The following is a 15,856-nucleotide window of genomic DNA, read 5'->3' on the forward strand; positions in this document are numbered from 1 at the left end:
AATAATAGTTGAAGAAGGTTGAAGTTTCCTCATCACTCCACACATACAGTGCCTCCTCTTATCTGCCATTGTTCCAGTGCGGTTAATGCAAAAGTTAGATTTATCAAACTTCCTCCTTTATTCATTATGCATCTAATTGAATGTATGTTTTACTGACACGCCAACGTTTCCACTTCTTTCAAAAAAGGTAACGCTTTGACGATTTCAAGATTTTTTCAATGCATTTATTCTACATTAAGAATACAAACTGATAGAAATCTACGGGCAGTAGCATGTGTGCAATTAATGCTTTAAGAGAAGGATTTTCAGTGTAAATCACTGATGGAGAGTGTTTTACTCAGTGGGTCTCTCAGTCTCAGGAGTCGGACACTAAATCTAGGAGAAATCTAAACACAATGTTTTGAAGGCATCACCTCCAAAGTCATTAAGCCGCAGAAATATAGGAACTCACAATCACAGTTTGATGAAAATGACACCTGACATGGAGAAGAATGAATGATGTTCTGCTGCAATGTTTTCTCAAGTATTTCCTCATGGGAACAACGTCAAGGTCTACATTATGAACATCATCTCCTCAGTGCTTTGAATATTGACAACATGGCATTTACATTATCTGGAGTTACTCAAGTGTGGTGTGGTGAAATCCCATTACATATCCACAATATACACAAAAGGCCGTATACATACATGCACGTCTCTTTGTAGCCTCCCCCATTCAACCCGAGATGTTAATTTCCAATCTGTAATTAAAATCAGACAACATTTGTCATCAGTTAGAACATTGCATTTTTTTTTTTTTAATAGCATTTATAGCATTTATTATACGAGACACACTCAGACACTGGCTCCGACCCAAGTTACTCTATTGTGAGGCAGGTTTAGTCATCTTTCATGATTAATTCTGTAATTGGAGCATTTCTGTCTTGGGTATTCTTAAACTAAGCGTTAAAGAAGAAGCGCCTGCGGTGAAATTACGCACAGAAGACATTTAACCCTTGTGCGGTTTGTTTGAGTATTTGTCAGCGAGCGTGGAGGATGGTATTTAATCCAACTTACATATTATTCAGAGCACGAGAAGAAGGAAGTGTCAAACAACAGCCTCATTTTTGGATACTGCAGAAAAACGCTGGAAGACAGACCGACTGGCAGGGACCAAGAGGAGGCGGAGCCTGACGAGACACAGGTGAAACTAATCAGGGGTGGTGCCACTGATTATACACAGGCAGGAAGTAAAGCATAGAGGAATACCAAAATAAAAGTAAAAAGAAAAAAGAAACATACTTGTAACTCGAAGTATTGAATCAGAATACAATAAGTTTCTATTAAAAAAAGTTTCAAAACATGTTTATTTATTGGGTTTTTTAAATAAACAAAAACTGTTGATTTTATATCAATAAGAAGATCTAAACACATAGCATTTATTACTGCACAGTTATTTACAGAATTTACTTGTTTTTTTCTTTCCTGTGATTGAATTTTAATTCCGTAAAAACAAACACAAAACCAAATCAAACAATAATGAAGACATGAAACTGTGGCCATCTTGGACCAAATATAAAATGTGTGTTACTTTTAAGTGAAGACTTTTTTGTTTGTTTGTTTCTTTGGTCCAGAGAAAGGCAGGGATGTGATTTCTGAGTTTAGAAAAAAAAAAGGACAAAACCCTGATGGATTTGTGTGTAGGAGTGTGTGTTGTGGTGGTGATTAGTCTCAGCCTGGGACATAAAACAGTGGAGAGAGTCGTGTTCGGTCAATGAAACATGCTGTAAATTTAAAGACACACACACACACACATGCATAGAGTGTGAATATATAGAGCGAAACTATACAGCGAACGCTTGCTTTCATTGTGACATTACTTGTTTTCGCCAGCAACTCCCACACTTTCATTACTCTCGGCTCCAGTGCTCGCTACCATCACTTACAGTATGAACGTGCGTTTGTTTACATGTTCTTCACTGAAAACGAGCCAAGGCCAGTGAGCCTTGCTTTGAAAAAAACTAATTTATTTGCATAGTTTTCCCTTTGAACACACTGACCCTTGGACACAGACAGCATGCTGTATTGTTTTGTTTTTTTTCTTTTTCCAGTGCATAAAACATCTCATTTTTTCTCCCACTTTGCAGCACAAAGAGCACAATTTGGTCATTTGTCCCCATAGCTATGGACCATCAGTTACTTGGACAGTTGTGCAGACAAAGAAGGTTCATTTAAAAGCTGATTTTATAATTCCTGTGTTAATATTGTTGACGACTGATAGACATCTTGCGTTACCTTTCAGGACATTAATCGTTCAGTGGTTCAAACAGTAGGAAAAACAACATCAACTATGCTAACACTTACCCATCGTATGACCTCAGATGATTCCTAACAACTTTCTTCAAGGTGGAGATTTCAGACTACTTCAGACCACAGACTCCCTGCCTCTCTTTGTGCATAGAACCTATACCGACCAAATTAAGGTAAGCCACACAAAAGCGTTTATCTGTCTCCTATGGCGTGTGCCCTGCAGCCTTTTCATTTAGGTCCGTTATTGCCTCCGTGCTCGCCTTCACAGCATCATCTCGTTCCACATCTTCAAACTGGTCAGCAGTGAAACAGGCACTAGGAATCAATGTGATTGAAAAGAAAGTTCAAATGATAGAAGACCAAAATGAGAGTGAGAAATTCTGTCAGCTGGCAATCCAATCTACATTCTCCCACATTTTGGTTGGTTAAGTCTGCCCCACACTCGAGGATAATCGGCCCGATTTCAGTCCCAATCGTGATAATCGTGCCCGCTGATTTACGGCTGATTTGAACAAATGATCCTGTAGTGAGAGGGATCTGCAATAACCATGGGAGCGTGTTTACGGGGAAACGGATGTTAGTTTTGTACTTTCGTTTAGAATCGTAACTCCAAACCAAGTTGATTCCATCCTCAGCCATGATGTCATCCACAAATCAGGATAAATCACCTGATTCGTTCGTTGTCTGTGGTCTCCCACATTTTCAAAATCAAGTCAGATTTGAAAATCCATTTCATGCAGTTTTAGATGCAAGATGTAAATATACTTATTCATGAATGGAACACTCACCATAAACCTGATGTGAACTTGAAATGTTTGACCATTTTCATGTGTTCATACTAATTCAGCAGACCTTTTGCTAACCCCTGTTATAGTGCACATCTCGGCAGGTGACCCCGCAGTGCAATAACTGTTCACACATATTTAGCTGAAAGGCTTCATGAAGCTTTATTTCTGCTGAAAGCACCATCATTTACCGACATAATTGACAGAATTATGGAGCTACCCGCCGAGATGGGATTACTCATGGCCACCTCTCACCAGATCCCAAGTATGTTTGGAGGTGGAGGGAGAAAAAGCACATTTTTAGTGTTTGGTCAGTCATGGTCACTGGGCAGAAAGTCGTAGTTGATGCATCCCTATTTGTGTTCTTATGGCAAACCCCCTGGAATGTTACGATAACATCAGACAGATGGTGTTGACTGGTAAAAAACGATCGCTACCACAGTGGCTGTACATTGGGTGAGCCAGGTTGATGTAGTCAGAAACACAGAATTCGACTCCATCCACACTATTCCTGTTTTTTATTTTTATAAATGCATACATTCTTTGGTGACCATGATGGGAAATAATGATGCGGCTATCTGCATTCACTTTCTCATTGGTTCTTATCAGACTTGACATTCCTTTCCCTGATTCATTGCACTTGTGTCAAATGACCCTCTTTCTTTCTGGCGGAAAACAAATGGCTCCAACCGCCAGTGGAGAATGGAACGGTCCAAGGACGCCTTCACGTGTTGTTTTCATGTGAAAACTCTGACGTACAGAATTTGAAAAGAGCTCAAAACATTAACTTGTTGTTAATATTCTTGCTGTATTCCAGGGTGATGTTAATCAGATGGGTTCAGCAGTTGCTTGTTTTCACCGTATGTTTATGCTTTTGTGCTTCATGGCGTTACAATAGGCCAAATCTTGTTTGACCATCCTGAGCCTCCCACTGTAAAAACCTTTGCTCACAAGGAAACCGGACTTCTTCACGCATTAAAAGCCTTTTGAGATGACGGGGAGGTGCAATTAACAGGCAGTAAAATGTGATTCAAAAGGCAATCAACAGCCACATTCATGTCTGCCCAGAGAGTCTTACTTCCCCCCACATTTATGTATCAAGACGGCGTCCTGAGAGCACTGCTATGTCTCCTCTTCTGCGTTTATCGTCAACACGGGCCGATAGAGTATGCTCAACCTCTTCTGCGACTGTACAGACACAAGACAACACACCGAGAGAGCTGCAGGTATGGACGACGAATCCCTCTCAACACTGGCACGCAGCGAACACTTGACAATAATGACGAGATAGAAGGGAGATGCAGCAAAGCCCGGTGCATTAGCGAGAATTATGAGCTAATCATTATTTTGGTGAGCAGAAAAGCAGGCCATAAGATGAGCTAAAGGTCTCTCTGACTCCCCTGGTGATGCACACTGGTGCCCCGCTAATGGTGGCTAATTTGCTAGTGAGGCATAATTGGGTTCAGGAAGCATAATCTCCATGGGAATTGTGAACACCAGCAGAGATGGCGGTAGGGAGTGGAAGACCGCGTGTGTGTGTGTGTGTGTGTGTGTGTGTGTGTGTTTTTTATCGGTTTGCTCTTGGTGTGTTTACGCATGACATTACCCGCAGCAGATCATTACTATGTTTACGGTCAATGTGCATTTCTTTAGCCTGTATACAAACGGTATGAAACTCATGGTGGGTTTCACCAGTGATATTGTTTGTCCCTGTGTGCGTGTGTGTGTGTGTGTGTGTGTGTGCAGTCGCTGAGAAGGTGTCTTTATGTAAATGAGAAACAGTGGGAGGCAAATAGAGGCTTCAAAGCACACGGCTGCTAAAACAATTCTATAGTCCCCAAACATTACTGTGCATGCAGCTGCTCTGAAAACGCATGTAGGTGTCGAGAGATAGCGGGAGAGAGAGAGAGGGAGAGAGAGAGAGAGAGGGAGAGAGAAAGCAGGGCGGAAAGAATTCTCGGTATTGACCAATAAATTCAGAGCAAGTGCACATGAATGTGTTGTGACAGGCGACCATATTTCTGTGCATCGCGGGAACTGTAATGCAAGATGAAGAATGTTTAATTGCCTCTTCGCTACAGCATATCCTCAAGCAAGTTGGATTTTCAACAGTGATATATTGCTGCACTGTCAAGGTACGTGTCACATGTCTTTCTGTATCCCTCAGTGATGCCCTGATGTGTGCCAAGAAACATCAACAGAACGTTAAGAGAATTTTAGGCAAGATACTGCAAGCGCTGATGACCTCCGAGTTTCCAAGTTGTACTGAATTCTGGGTCAAATTGGCTGCACACTACTGGTTTTCGACTTGCTGAGATTCTTAGTTCCACTTGTCCTGCTCCATTACGCACAAAGGCTTGAGGTACCAGTTATTTGCTCCAATCGGAAAGCTAAAGTTTTGACGAGTGACCTATTTTGAAAGTATTGTTGTTACTTGCTTTTTTTCAAGTTTGATTCTTCATCTCAATCACCTATAAGGTAAGTATTACCTTTGCATAATTTGTAAGTGCATGGAATGTCAGTGCTAAGCAGAAAAAAGGAAAAATAGTGGTTGAAACAGGGACAGCAGAAATATCCACATACAGAATTGTTATGTACTGAGATGACACTGGGAGAAATGTCAGAAAGTCTGTGTGCATGAGACAAACAAAGACAATCATGCACAGGCAAATTATATGAAGGGCCGGAAGTGCAGGCATGGAAACAGGGCAGATAAAGGTGAGTAGAGTGAAGTAGAAATAATAACCAGGTTAGTGGATGCGAGTTCTCATAATGCAGTTGGTATTTTGTATCATTTTTCTCTTTTTTCTACTCATAAAACAACAGCAAACCATATATTAAAAGTCATAAGTGTCATCATCACACTGATGCTACAGCAACACTCTAAATCATGATTCATTACCTGTGGATGATGAATGTTTCACCGCGATCCCTCGATTGTTGTTGCTCGGCTAATGGAGCAGCGGTGTTTTCTCCACAGCTACGCAGATCTATAGCAAGACCTAAGAAACGAATCAGAGCGTCAAGACATTGGTAAGTATAAATGACAAATGGTTGCTTTTCTTTTGGCTGCTGTTATGGTTTTGTAGAGATGAACAACACATTACTGCTTTAACCCTTAGTGCTCACATGGCAACCCATGGTCAATTACTGTGGGAATAATACACAACTCCTTATATGGACATCCTGGGCGTGTACGTGTGTATATAGGTCACATATTCAGGATTAATTTTATATCGCATTTTTTAGTAGTGATACAAAGTAGCAATAATTGTGCAGAAGTCACAAAATAGACGTTTCTTTTTGTTCCTAAAAATGAACCAAGCGAACTTTGAACATGACGTATTTCCATGTTTCACTAATTCAGTCCGATTTGAAAGATTTTGAAAAACAATATATATAAACTATATTATTGCACATTCTTATACCCTCTGTATAAATATATATATATTGTCTGTTTTAACATAACAATGGAAAAAACAGCCAAAATTATCTGTGTTCTAAGAATTAAAAAAAATAACAGCTGAATTAATGATATTACTAAAAAGAAAACAACATTATTTTTATTTTATTTGTTTAAGTTTGCTATTGTTACTGTTGCTTGTACCTGGATGTTCAAATAACCTATAACCTATTTGACTACTACATTTTTGATTTTAAAACCATTATCTGCAACTGGAAAACCCCAGATAGCTACTAACACTTTTTTTTGTTTGTTTTTTGCAGCAGTGTTAAAATTAAACTCGATACAAGAAACAAACAACGAGTGAGTCTCTACATACAGCGTCCTTATCTTGAGAAGTTCAAAATTGGGTCTGTGGGTAAATCTACCGCATCGAAACCAACCTGGTATACTGTAGGAGACAGATCGCTGATTTAGATCGCAGCAGAATGAGATCGCTGCTGCATTTGTCGGATACAAAACAACACACTTAAGGCTGGTGGTTTGTGCTGACTGTGTTTGTGTTGCACAGGAATGTAAATACAAAATCAGACTTTGCGTGTCTGCACCCGTGAAAATAAACTTTAACGTCTCGGTTGTCAGATTTATATTTAATGTCTTCATGCAAACTGTGTATGTGTTAAGTATGTGTCCTATAAGCAGACTGAAGCAGATGTGTGTGTATGCACGTTTTACACCAAGTGTATCAGCCTCTACATATCATCACATAACTGGGACCTAAATTCGGCTGATTCATGATCCGAATAAATAGTTCAAATGAAAAGTTTGTTCACAAACCGGAATATTTTAGCTGGGACAAAGCTGCTCTGTCAGCAAACAGTGGAAATAGGTTATTCATAATGTGCATGAACATATTGAAATAGAGTCGGGCTCCACCTGAGAGCTCTGAACATGAAAGACACGTTTAAGTTTGAGGAAAGTGGATCAGTGTGGAGGTTCTGCCTCGGAATAAAAATCAAATAAATGAATATTTAAATATTGTCTCTGTTGCATTAATACCGTTTGTTAGAGAAGTAAACACGCACAAGTTAACTCGCAACTTTCGGCTCGCTTTTTGTTGTCTTCCGTGAAGAAGTTAATTCACTTGAACTTGGCAAAGGAAACATTTCAAAGTGTGCAACTCAAGGCTCCTTCAAACTGAACTGGCAGCAGTTCCCCTGAGAGTTTTGAACGATTTCTCCCAAACCAGCGTGTAGACTGAGAAACCAAGGTAGGTTTTTGTTTTTTGTGTTGCCAGTTTGATCATAGAGTTTGTGTTGCCAAATTGGTTTAAATATGCTCATCCAAAAATACTACAGAGGCTAAATGTTTTGCGATTATAATGAAATATAATTACGTCGTTTCTACAAATATTTATACGTTTCCAAAAAATAAAAAGTATCCTGTTTTGCTGCTTTAATTTGTCAAAGAGACAAGTCAAACAAAATAAAAGTATGTGTGCATAATAGCTGTAGCTGTAGCATTACATAACTTACATGGACGCCACCCACTAAAGCTGCATGATGTGATGATTACCACAGCCTCAATCCTCCTTTTCCAGTTATATTTAGTTACTTAATTAGCTTTGAAGTTACACTATTTGGCAACATCCCATTTAATTCTGTAACATCGTGCTCCAACTCTTCATTAAGTCTGTATAATGATACCCAACGGGTACTTTTTGGATATATAATAAAAGCAAAAGATGCCTAAACAGCATAAGTGAATCGGAACACCTCTGAGACTGCTGAGACTGAGTCAGCGGCTCGTCGAGTTGTGCCTCGTGCCAAATGATTACACATATAAATCAATAATAAATATTAGAATAAAGCGCGGCGTTCTCCGAGGTTGTCTTCAAAGCTGCTCCCGAGCACCGCCGCGGTGCAGAGTCTGACAGAGTCGTTCCTGAACGCAGCCCCTCTCGTTTGATGAACCCCTCGACTGAGGATCATGAACACAGAATGCTTGCTTCAGAAAGATGAAACCCAAAAAACGTGCTCCTGCTCCCAAAGCACTCAATCACTGTCAGCATATAAACAAAATGTACTTGTGTGACCCACTGTGAACACATGCAACAACAACTTATTTGCTCTGTTGACACATACATTATGCATTTCTTTGCCTGGATTTCTGCAGAATCCTCGCTGGGAGGCGGACGCACAGACGTAGCTCTTATATCGTGGCCGCATATATCAGGCTGTCTGCTAAATCATGACCTGCCAACTCAAACCTTTGAAAGACTTCTGAGATGGCATCAACAAAATCGTCTGTACCCAAGTGGCAGTGTGGTGTCGCTCGAGATTTGTAGTTCGGTCGGTCTCACTTTGACAGTTTACGGGCACAGTCGCTTGCTACACTGGCGTCCGCTGCGCTGTGTATTTAACTCTTAATGGGATACATAATTCACATGTGTTATTTCTACGACCTGAAAATAGTGACAGAGACTGTTAACTCCTCAAGAAAATGTTTACTTTACGTGTTTGGAAACGCACAGGACTCAACCGTTCCACTATGGTAGCCTGGAAGTAACTGGAAAGAGTTCTCACTTTGCAGAAGGAAATTTCATTCATTTTTTTATATATCTAGTCAGTAGTGTAATATCAGAGACGGATAACTTTTGTATACGTGCTGCATAATTGTTGTACATGATGGTCTGCTGTGTGTAATGTCATGCATGATGCTGTTCAACACTTTTAATACGTTTTGTCAGTGGTTACCACACACTTTCCTCAGGCTTTTATATCAATTTGAGTGCTACGTACTGTATATGCTTCCGCCGGCTTGTTTATTTGTATCCGTGCTCTGTTTTCTTCATTTGTATAACGAATGGATTTCAATAAACTTGCCGAGTGAAGAGGAAGAGATTTTAAACTTCTAGGGCAACAGCAATGCAAAAAAAAGTCCACAACATGTGACATCAAAAATAAATTGTAGAGGGACACTTGTAATTGACCAAAATACACCATACGCATCATTACTCTAATTTTCACATTCTGGAAGCATGATCCACAGTATTGATAACACGTAAGCAACTTCTTCAGGGTACAACAAGTCGAAAGCCTAAATGACAAAACTAAAGGGTGCTGAAGATCAGTGCGATCGGGGACAAAGGAAACATGGAGGACGGTGATCATTTTTCCAAGAGGAGAAGGGAATGATGGATGGGAGCTGTGGCGGGACTCCGCTGTGAGAGACACACTCTCCAATGAAGCGCGGAAAAGCAAAGGCGGAAAATAGGAAAAGTCTCATTGTGGTGGTGTTTTTTTTTTTTTTGCTCACCCTGTATCAGTCGCTGCTGTGCTTGCTCTGTTCTCGTGCAGCCACCAGAAGGACAAAAGCAGTTAGAGGTTATCTACAGCCTGTGGACACAGCTTAATGGTGTATTTGATTTGAAAAGTGAGGAGTGATGACAGAGTGCGTCTTCTTGCCTGACACTTATGTATGACGTCATAAAACGTGCGACAAAACGGTGACGCTGCAGAACTACAGAATGAGATGATCAGATTAAACAGAGGCACATCACACCGCCACAGCTTTGACAGCTGAAGGATTTCCAAGACTTTTTGAAGACTGGAAAATGGTGGAATGGGATTTAGAGATGCAGAGCACACTTCCACTGTTTTTGCTTTTTTTGTTAAATCTGCTATTCCTTCCCCCTCTACACCTGAAAAAGAAACTGTCTAGATTCTTAGAAAACATTAGATATACAGCCCCCAGAACAAACCCCTGCTGGGTACACCTGTCAATCAAAAGTCTCCCACTGCAACCCACTGACGGATTATTTTCTGTTTGCAGATGACATCAGCGATAGAACGATCACCCCCCTTTTATCTGCAGGCTGTGCTAAAAATTACCAGCGAGACATTTGTCAGTGTATTTGGGATGTGGTTGTAGTACCTATTGATCCTTGTCGAGATCAGATAAATGAACGCAGAGAAAGGCAAGGACAAAGCAAAGAGGAAAATGGCATTAGGTCCTCTAAATTTGATTTGAGACGAGCTCCCTCTCAAAGCCTTTTCTTTAACCAGAAAAGTGACTGTTGTGACTGGAACTGACTCCGAGGTAGCCCGGTCACACACACGGCCCATTGTCAAAGGGTTAGAGTAGAAAGTGTCATTTGACCTGCTTTATAAATTTAAAAAAATGTTGAAAAAGTGAAAAAGTTGCTCAATCTCTCATGTGTGAGGGTTGTGGTGGGGCAAAAGTCAGCTCACAAGTCCACGGCAGGGCCAACACACAGAGACTAACAACCACTCACACATAATCACACCTAATCACCAAACTGCATGTTTTTGGACTGCAGGAGGAAGCCTGTATGGAGAACCTGGAGAGAACTCGCACATGCAGACTCCACACAGAAAAGCCCTCGGTCAAACTGGGATTTGAACTCGCCAGAGCAGCACCAAAAACAACCCCATGGAGCTCCGCGACACAGTTACAGTGGTGATTGTATTACTTTGGTCCCTCTTGAAATCAATCTATCAACAGTCGTCAGTGACAGTCAGACGTGACACAGGAATTTGCACCGCTGACAAAAATGAATATGAATACGAGAAATAAGAAATTAGAGCGGTAACCCAGGTGTTATGTTCCTGATCCAACCAGAATTGATACAAACCTGCAAGCATTGCAGAGTCATTTGACCTGGGGCATAATATTTTAAACCTTTTTGACCAGTTAGATTTAAAACTATCTGAAATATGAGAGTTAAAAAAAAAAAAAGACTGCCAAGTGAACAATGGGCTGAAACTCAAGGGTTTATGGGAGCTGTATTTCACACTAAGCAACACTCAAATAAGACTCACAATACGCGCATGCCGTCTCTCATCAGGTGCATTTTCACTACTGTAATAACTCCTAGAGACGAATGCTCCGAATCCTCCGTTTATGTAACGCTGCTTTTCTTTGCAACACGCTGCAGGTTGCAATACTTATTAAAGCAAAACGGAACAATCCTTGCTTGGCTCCGAAATATTTCCACCATCCCTTTATTTGGATTCCTTCCTGCCCTTGATGCCCCTTGGAGATGTGAAAGCCTCCAGCCTTGGCAACCAGGTTTATGAATTTGTACTAAATCTGACAATTAGGTCAGACCCTCCTCTGCACTTGCAGGCGAGCAGCCCCTCACCTACAAGGCCCTAAATGGCTGCGATCCAGCCCGTCCCATCTGTCTCAGCTCCTTAACTCACATGGCCCACTCACTCTTTGCCTCCTCTCCTGGTCTGTCCACTTATTACCTCATATTGTGAACAGTAATTGATGTAAACTTGTGCAGTGAGTGATGAATGCTTACATTCAGTGCATAAAGTAGTAATAAAATATCAAATATCACATCAACAACACATTCAGTGAATAAAAGGAATCACATGACACCACGCGCGACCTCATTTCACTGCACTTTAGAGCTCAAACAATTAATCCATGAATCGATTATTAATCGACAGCTATTTAGATTTCTGATTGTTTAAGCTTCTTAAATGTGAACATTTTCTTCATTTCTTTGCTCTGGATAACAAAGAAATTGTGAAAAGTGAATCATTTTGGTTTGTGGACAAAACAAAACATTTGAGAACATCATCATCTCCAGGTTTGACAAACACCGATCAACATTTTTAAGGTTTTCGGATATTTACTGGACCAAACGATTCATCGATTTAATCGAGAAAATAATCGACAGATTCGTCGATTATGAAAATAATCGTTAGTTGCAGCTCTACTGCACTTCGAAAATATCAGTATCGGTCCGATACCGGTCAAAATCACCGGATCAGATATCAGAAGGTATTCAAATCTGTGACAGTGGTATCATGCCAACCATCGTTGAAACTACAAGATGTAGCTTGGTTGAGATTTGGGAAGAAAAATCATGTTGGTGTTGCAAACAAACATCTGAAGATATAATATATAAACATTGAGCATCTTACAAAAGTGGACTGTTGTGTGTGTGTGTGTGTGTCTCGTGAATGACTGTGACGTGTGCTTCGTAGAATGTAGTAGAAGAAGAGGGCCAAGGTGGCCTTGATCCCCACACTGCTGTAGAAAACAGCTGGGTGTTAATTGAAGGGAGACCCTCAGAGGTACTGGACCCGGCTGCTGGTGCTGCAGGGTTCAGGCCTTGGCAAAATCCCATGGTCCCAGGCCTGCTGTTCTCTTCTGGTAGCCATGGCACTACAGTCAGTGGGGGTCAAGCATTCCTTGAGATAAACAGTAAAATCCATTAAAAATCCCCGTTTCCACCCAGGACACTGCTAAACTCAAGTTTAGTACTGAATTATTCTTAATAGGTGGACGTACAGTGTGGATTCCGTATTAGCTTTTCAGTGAGTGCAACTCTGTCTCTTTGGGAATTACGTTGATATATAACTCCATGCTGCTCTTTTGCCAAATGTAGTTTTAGGGAATGTGGCTGCTGTCTGGATTAAGAGCACATGATCAATCATTTTGTAGGAGAACTACAATTTGCAACTTTCAAATTGCAGCGGCCGTAATTTTAATAAGACTTAAAGTAGCCGTTTGACTGTTTCCAGCTAATTACATTAGCTGCTGCCAATTTGTGCAAATTGAATGACCTGGCTAAACGGGATTTTTTTTTTTTTTTTAACATCTACTATAAGTCAAAGACCAACAGAATGGAAAGTCATTGTGTAGATACAGATATTTAAGTTTCAGGATTCTTGCTAAGTCATCAATTGTAAACAAATGACAAGTGAACAGGATGTGTCCAGAATCAATGATGAGGAGGTTATGTTTTTGGCCACGTTCTGTCTGATTGTGAAAAAGTTATGGATGGATTTCAATGATATTTTCTAGGGAAGTAAATGATGGCCCAAAGAAGAAATAATTAGATTTTGGTAACAATCCAGACAAAGACTTTTACTTTTCTTTTGGAAAATAAAACTGTTATCCATGCAAGAGAGGGGAGTGTACCGACACTGTGGATAACTCGGCAGCCTTGGCAGAGGTTTGCACTCTCAGTGCTTTCTTCAGTTAATTAGAGTATCTGAGTTGAGTGTTATTTGTGTTTAAGCGATGCCTCAAAAAAAGCTCCTTGCATCAAAACTGAAACAGCATCTGCCGTGACAATGGTTCCAATTGACAAATGTTGAGAATCTGCTCACTGCGGTCTAAAACTGAAGGAAGTTAATTTCTCACAGTTCCTAGCATGTAGGTAACGAACCGTTCTGCGTCCTATGATGGCAATGACAGCAAAAACAAACACCCCGATTTAATCAGAGGGATGCAAGAATGTGAATATAAGAACATAGGTTTATAATCAGCTATTTATCTCAGATTTGTAGCGTGTGCCATTCTCACAGTGCACACGGGAAGTGATTTCACTTCAAGACAAAACAGAGGCAACAGCAACGCTGAGCTAGAGAAGCGAGACAGCTGCAAACGGTTTGGAGTGTGACTGAAAAGACAAAAATGCACCAGGAGAAAGTTTCAGACATGAATTCTGCTGCTCAAATAAACCTGGCTATAGAGGAATTTAACAGGATAAACACTTATTGTCCCGCCTGGCCCTGCACTGTTTGTGTGTATACACACTCTCACAGTCATTTTATGGTCCGCATTGATCGGAGTGAAGCTCAGGTGTGCAGATGAGTTGGTGTGAAGCAGCCAGGCCCATAACGCAATAACACACACACACACACACACACACACACACACACAAAGGAACAAAGACAAAATGAGGACAAACAACCAAGAAGAGCAAGGGAACCAGCAGGAACACATAAGGGAAATATGGAAACAGGGCCAAACTCACACAGTTGTGCCAACTGTGTGAGTTTGGCAGCTGTGGAAAACTCCGTCCTCATTATGTTGATAAAAACAGTTGCTGCTGCAAATTGGAAGTATGTTTGTTTTAGGCAGACATCTAATAGAAACTACTGCACAATTACATTCAAATGAGATTCTCTCAGTGTCTGTTTAGGTTAGGCTGCATGTGTTTTAATGACACACCTGTTGATTGCTCCGCATCTGCTCACGTTTTCATTGAGTCTTTTCGAAAACGATGACAAATGCAGAGAGGCCTCGTACAGTCGAGTGCTTTTAAAACTGGGAGAGGCATAACTTCTCATCATTTTTTTTCCCCATCTTTTTTTCATCTGTCATGTTTATGGATTTCTATTTGAGCTAATTTACCCACCGGAGCCATAGAAAAATCAAGCCTCAGTTCTCATACACATTCCTCTTGCCTTGTTTGCTGTCTGGCTTAACGTCTTATTCAAAAGAAACTGTTACCAGTGTAAAGTTTATGTAACAATCGGAGCCAATGTTTTTTTTTTTTTTCTCTTCACTAATTAATTACAGCATCTTATCTGTTTTTTTAATTGTTTAAATTCAAATTTCATGCAACACCCAGAGTCTTGGACTGAGTCAGGAAACAGCCACCTGTCGCAGGGTGGCCATACATCAGGATTTTGGCCGGACACTGGAACGCAGCGTCACTTCCGATACCCTAAGATCTGTGTGACTGACAAATAACTGGCTGAAATATCGTTGGTTAAAAACGGAAACGTGGCGGTGCTGCGAACACGACAAAAATACCGTGATGTGAAACATCATCGGCGACAGAAGTGAGGATGACTTCTGTGTGTTTTGCGCTATTTGTCGCCGTGACGTTGACATAAGTGCCCAAGGAAAAGGTGTCAGTGAAAGAAACATAAAAACGACAGACACGCCGCCGATACCTCCTCCATAGCGTCGTATTTTCGAGAAGCCTGTGTACGTTCCAGAGATTCCTTGGCAACAGAAACCTCCTCAGTGCTGCCAGGAAAGGGCAGAAATGTTGCAGCTCGACGTTCGACTGTGCATTTACTTGATATGATGCAGCTGTTCCATTTATTTTTAATTTGCACCGACTGAAAGCACATTTCACTTGTTTTAGCACCCTTCAAATGTGACAATTAGCTGATTTTCGATGTTTATTTTGATATGAGTCAGTTACAGTTTTAGACTGTTGCCTGGAAATGTGGCGATGTCATTAGTAGTTACAGTAATTATCAGTTCAGCTAATGAAAAGGAATTAATTACAATTTCCTATGTTTAAAAGGTTTTAATAATAGTAACAATGAATTGTAGGAAAAAACAAACATATAATTGTTCACACACCGTACTGTGTAATGTATCTCCCATAAGCTGTAGCACAAGTGAGACGTTCACTTCTCTTACTGTGCTGCTTTGAGCCACAGTAAGGATTATATGAAATTGCCCGCACAGCCGCTTTATTACTTTAGTATGTGCTACACATTCTGTGAAAAGCAATGTTTTCTTTTTCTCCTTCGGGAATTTAAAGAGCGTCTCCTTGCATAATCACCCACTAAATTGGCTTTTG

General features: G+C 40.6%; 1 long non-coding RNA gene across 1 annotated transcript in view; it reads right to left on the minus strand.

Annotated features, from left to right (window-relative positions):
• Nucleotides 1–685: 685 nt before the first annotated feature.
• LOC122765179 overlaps nucleotides 686–15,856 on the minus strand; it is a 78,664-nt gene continuing 63,493 nt past the window's right edge. The window contains exons 3-5 of the long non-coding RNA XR_006359933.1: nucleotides 5,977–6,076; nucleotides 1,057–1,169; nucleotides 686–740 (exon numbers count right to left, since the gene is read on the minus strand). This is a non-coding gene — a long non-coding RNA (uncharacterized LOC122765179). The remainder of the gene's footprint in view (nucleotides 741–1,056; nucleotides 1,170–5,976; nucleotides 6,077–15,856) is intronic.

This window comes from Solea senegalensis, linkage group LG2 (assembly GCF_019176455.1).
Source record: "Solea senegalensis isolate Sse05_10M linkage group LG2, IFAPA_SoseM_1, whole genome shotgun sequence".
In the NCBI taxonomy this organism is placed as follows: Eukaryota; Metazoa; Chordata; class Actinopteri; order Pleuronectiformes; family Soleidae; genus Solea; species Solea senegalensis.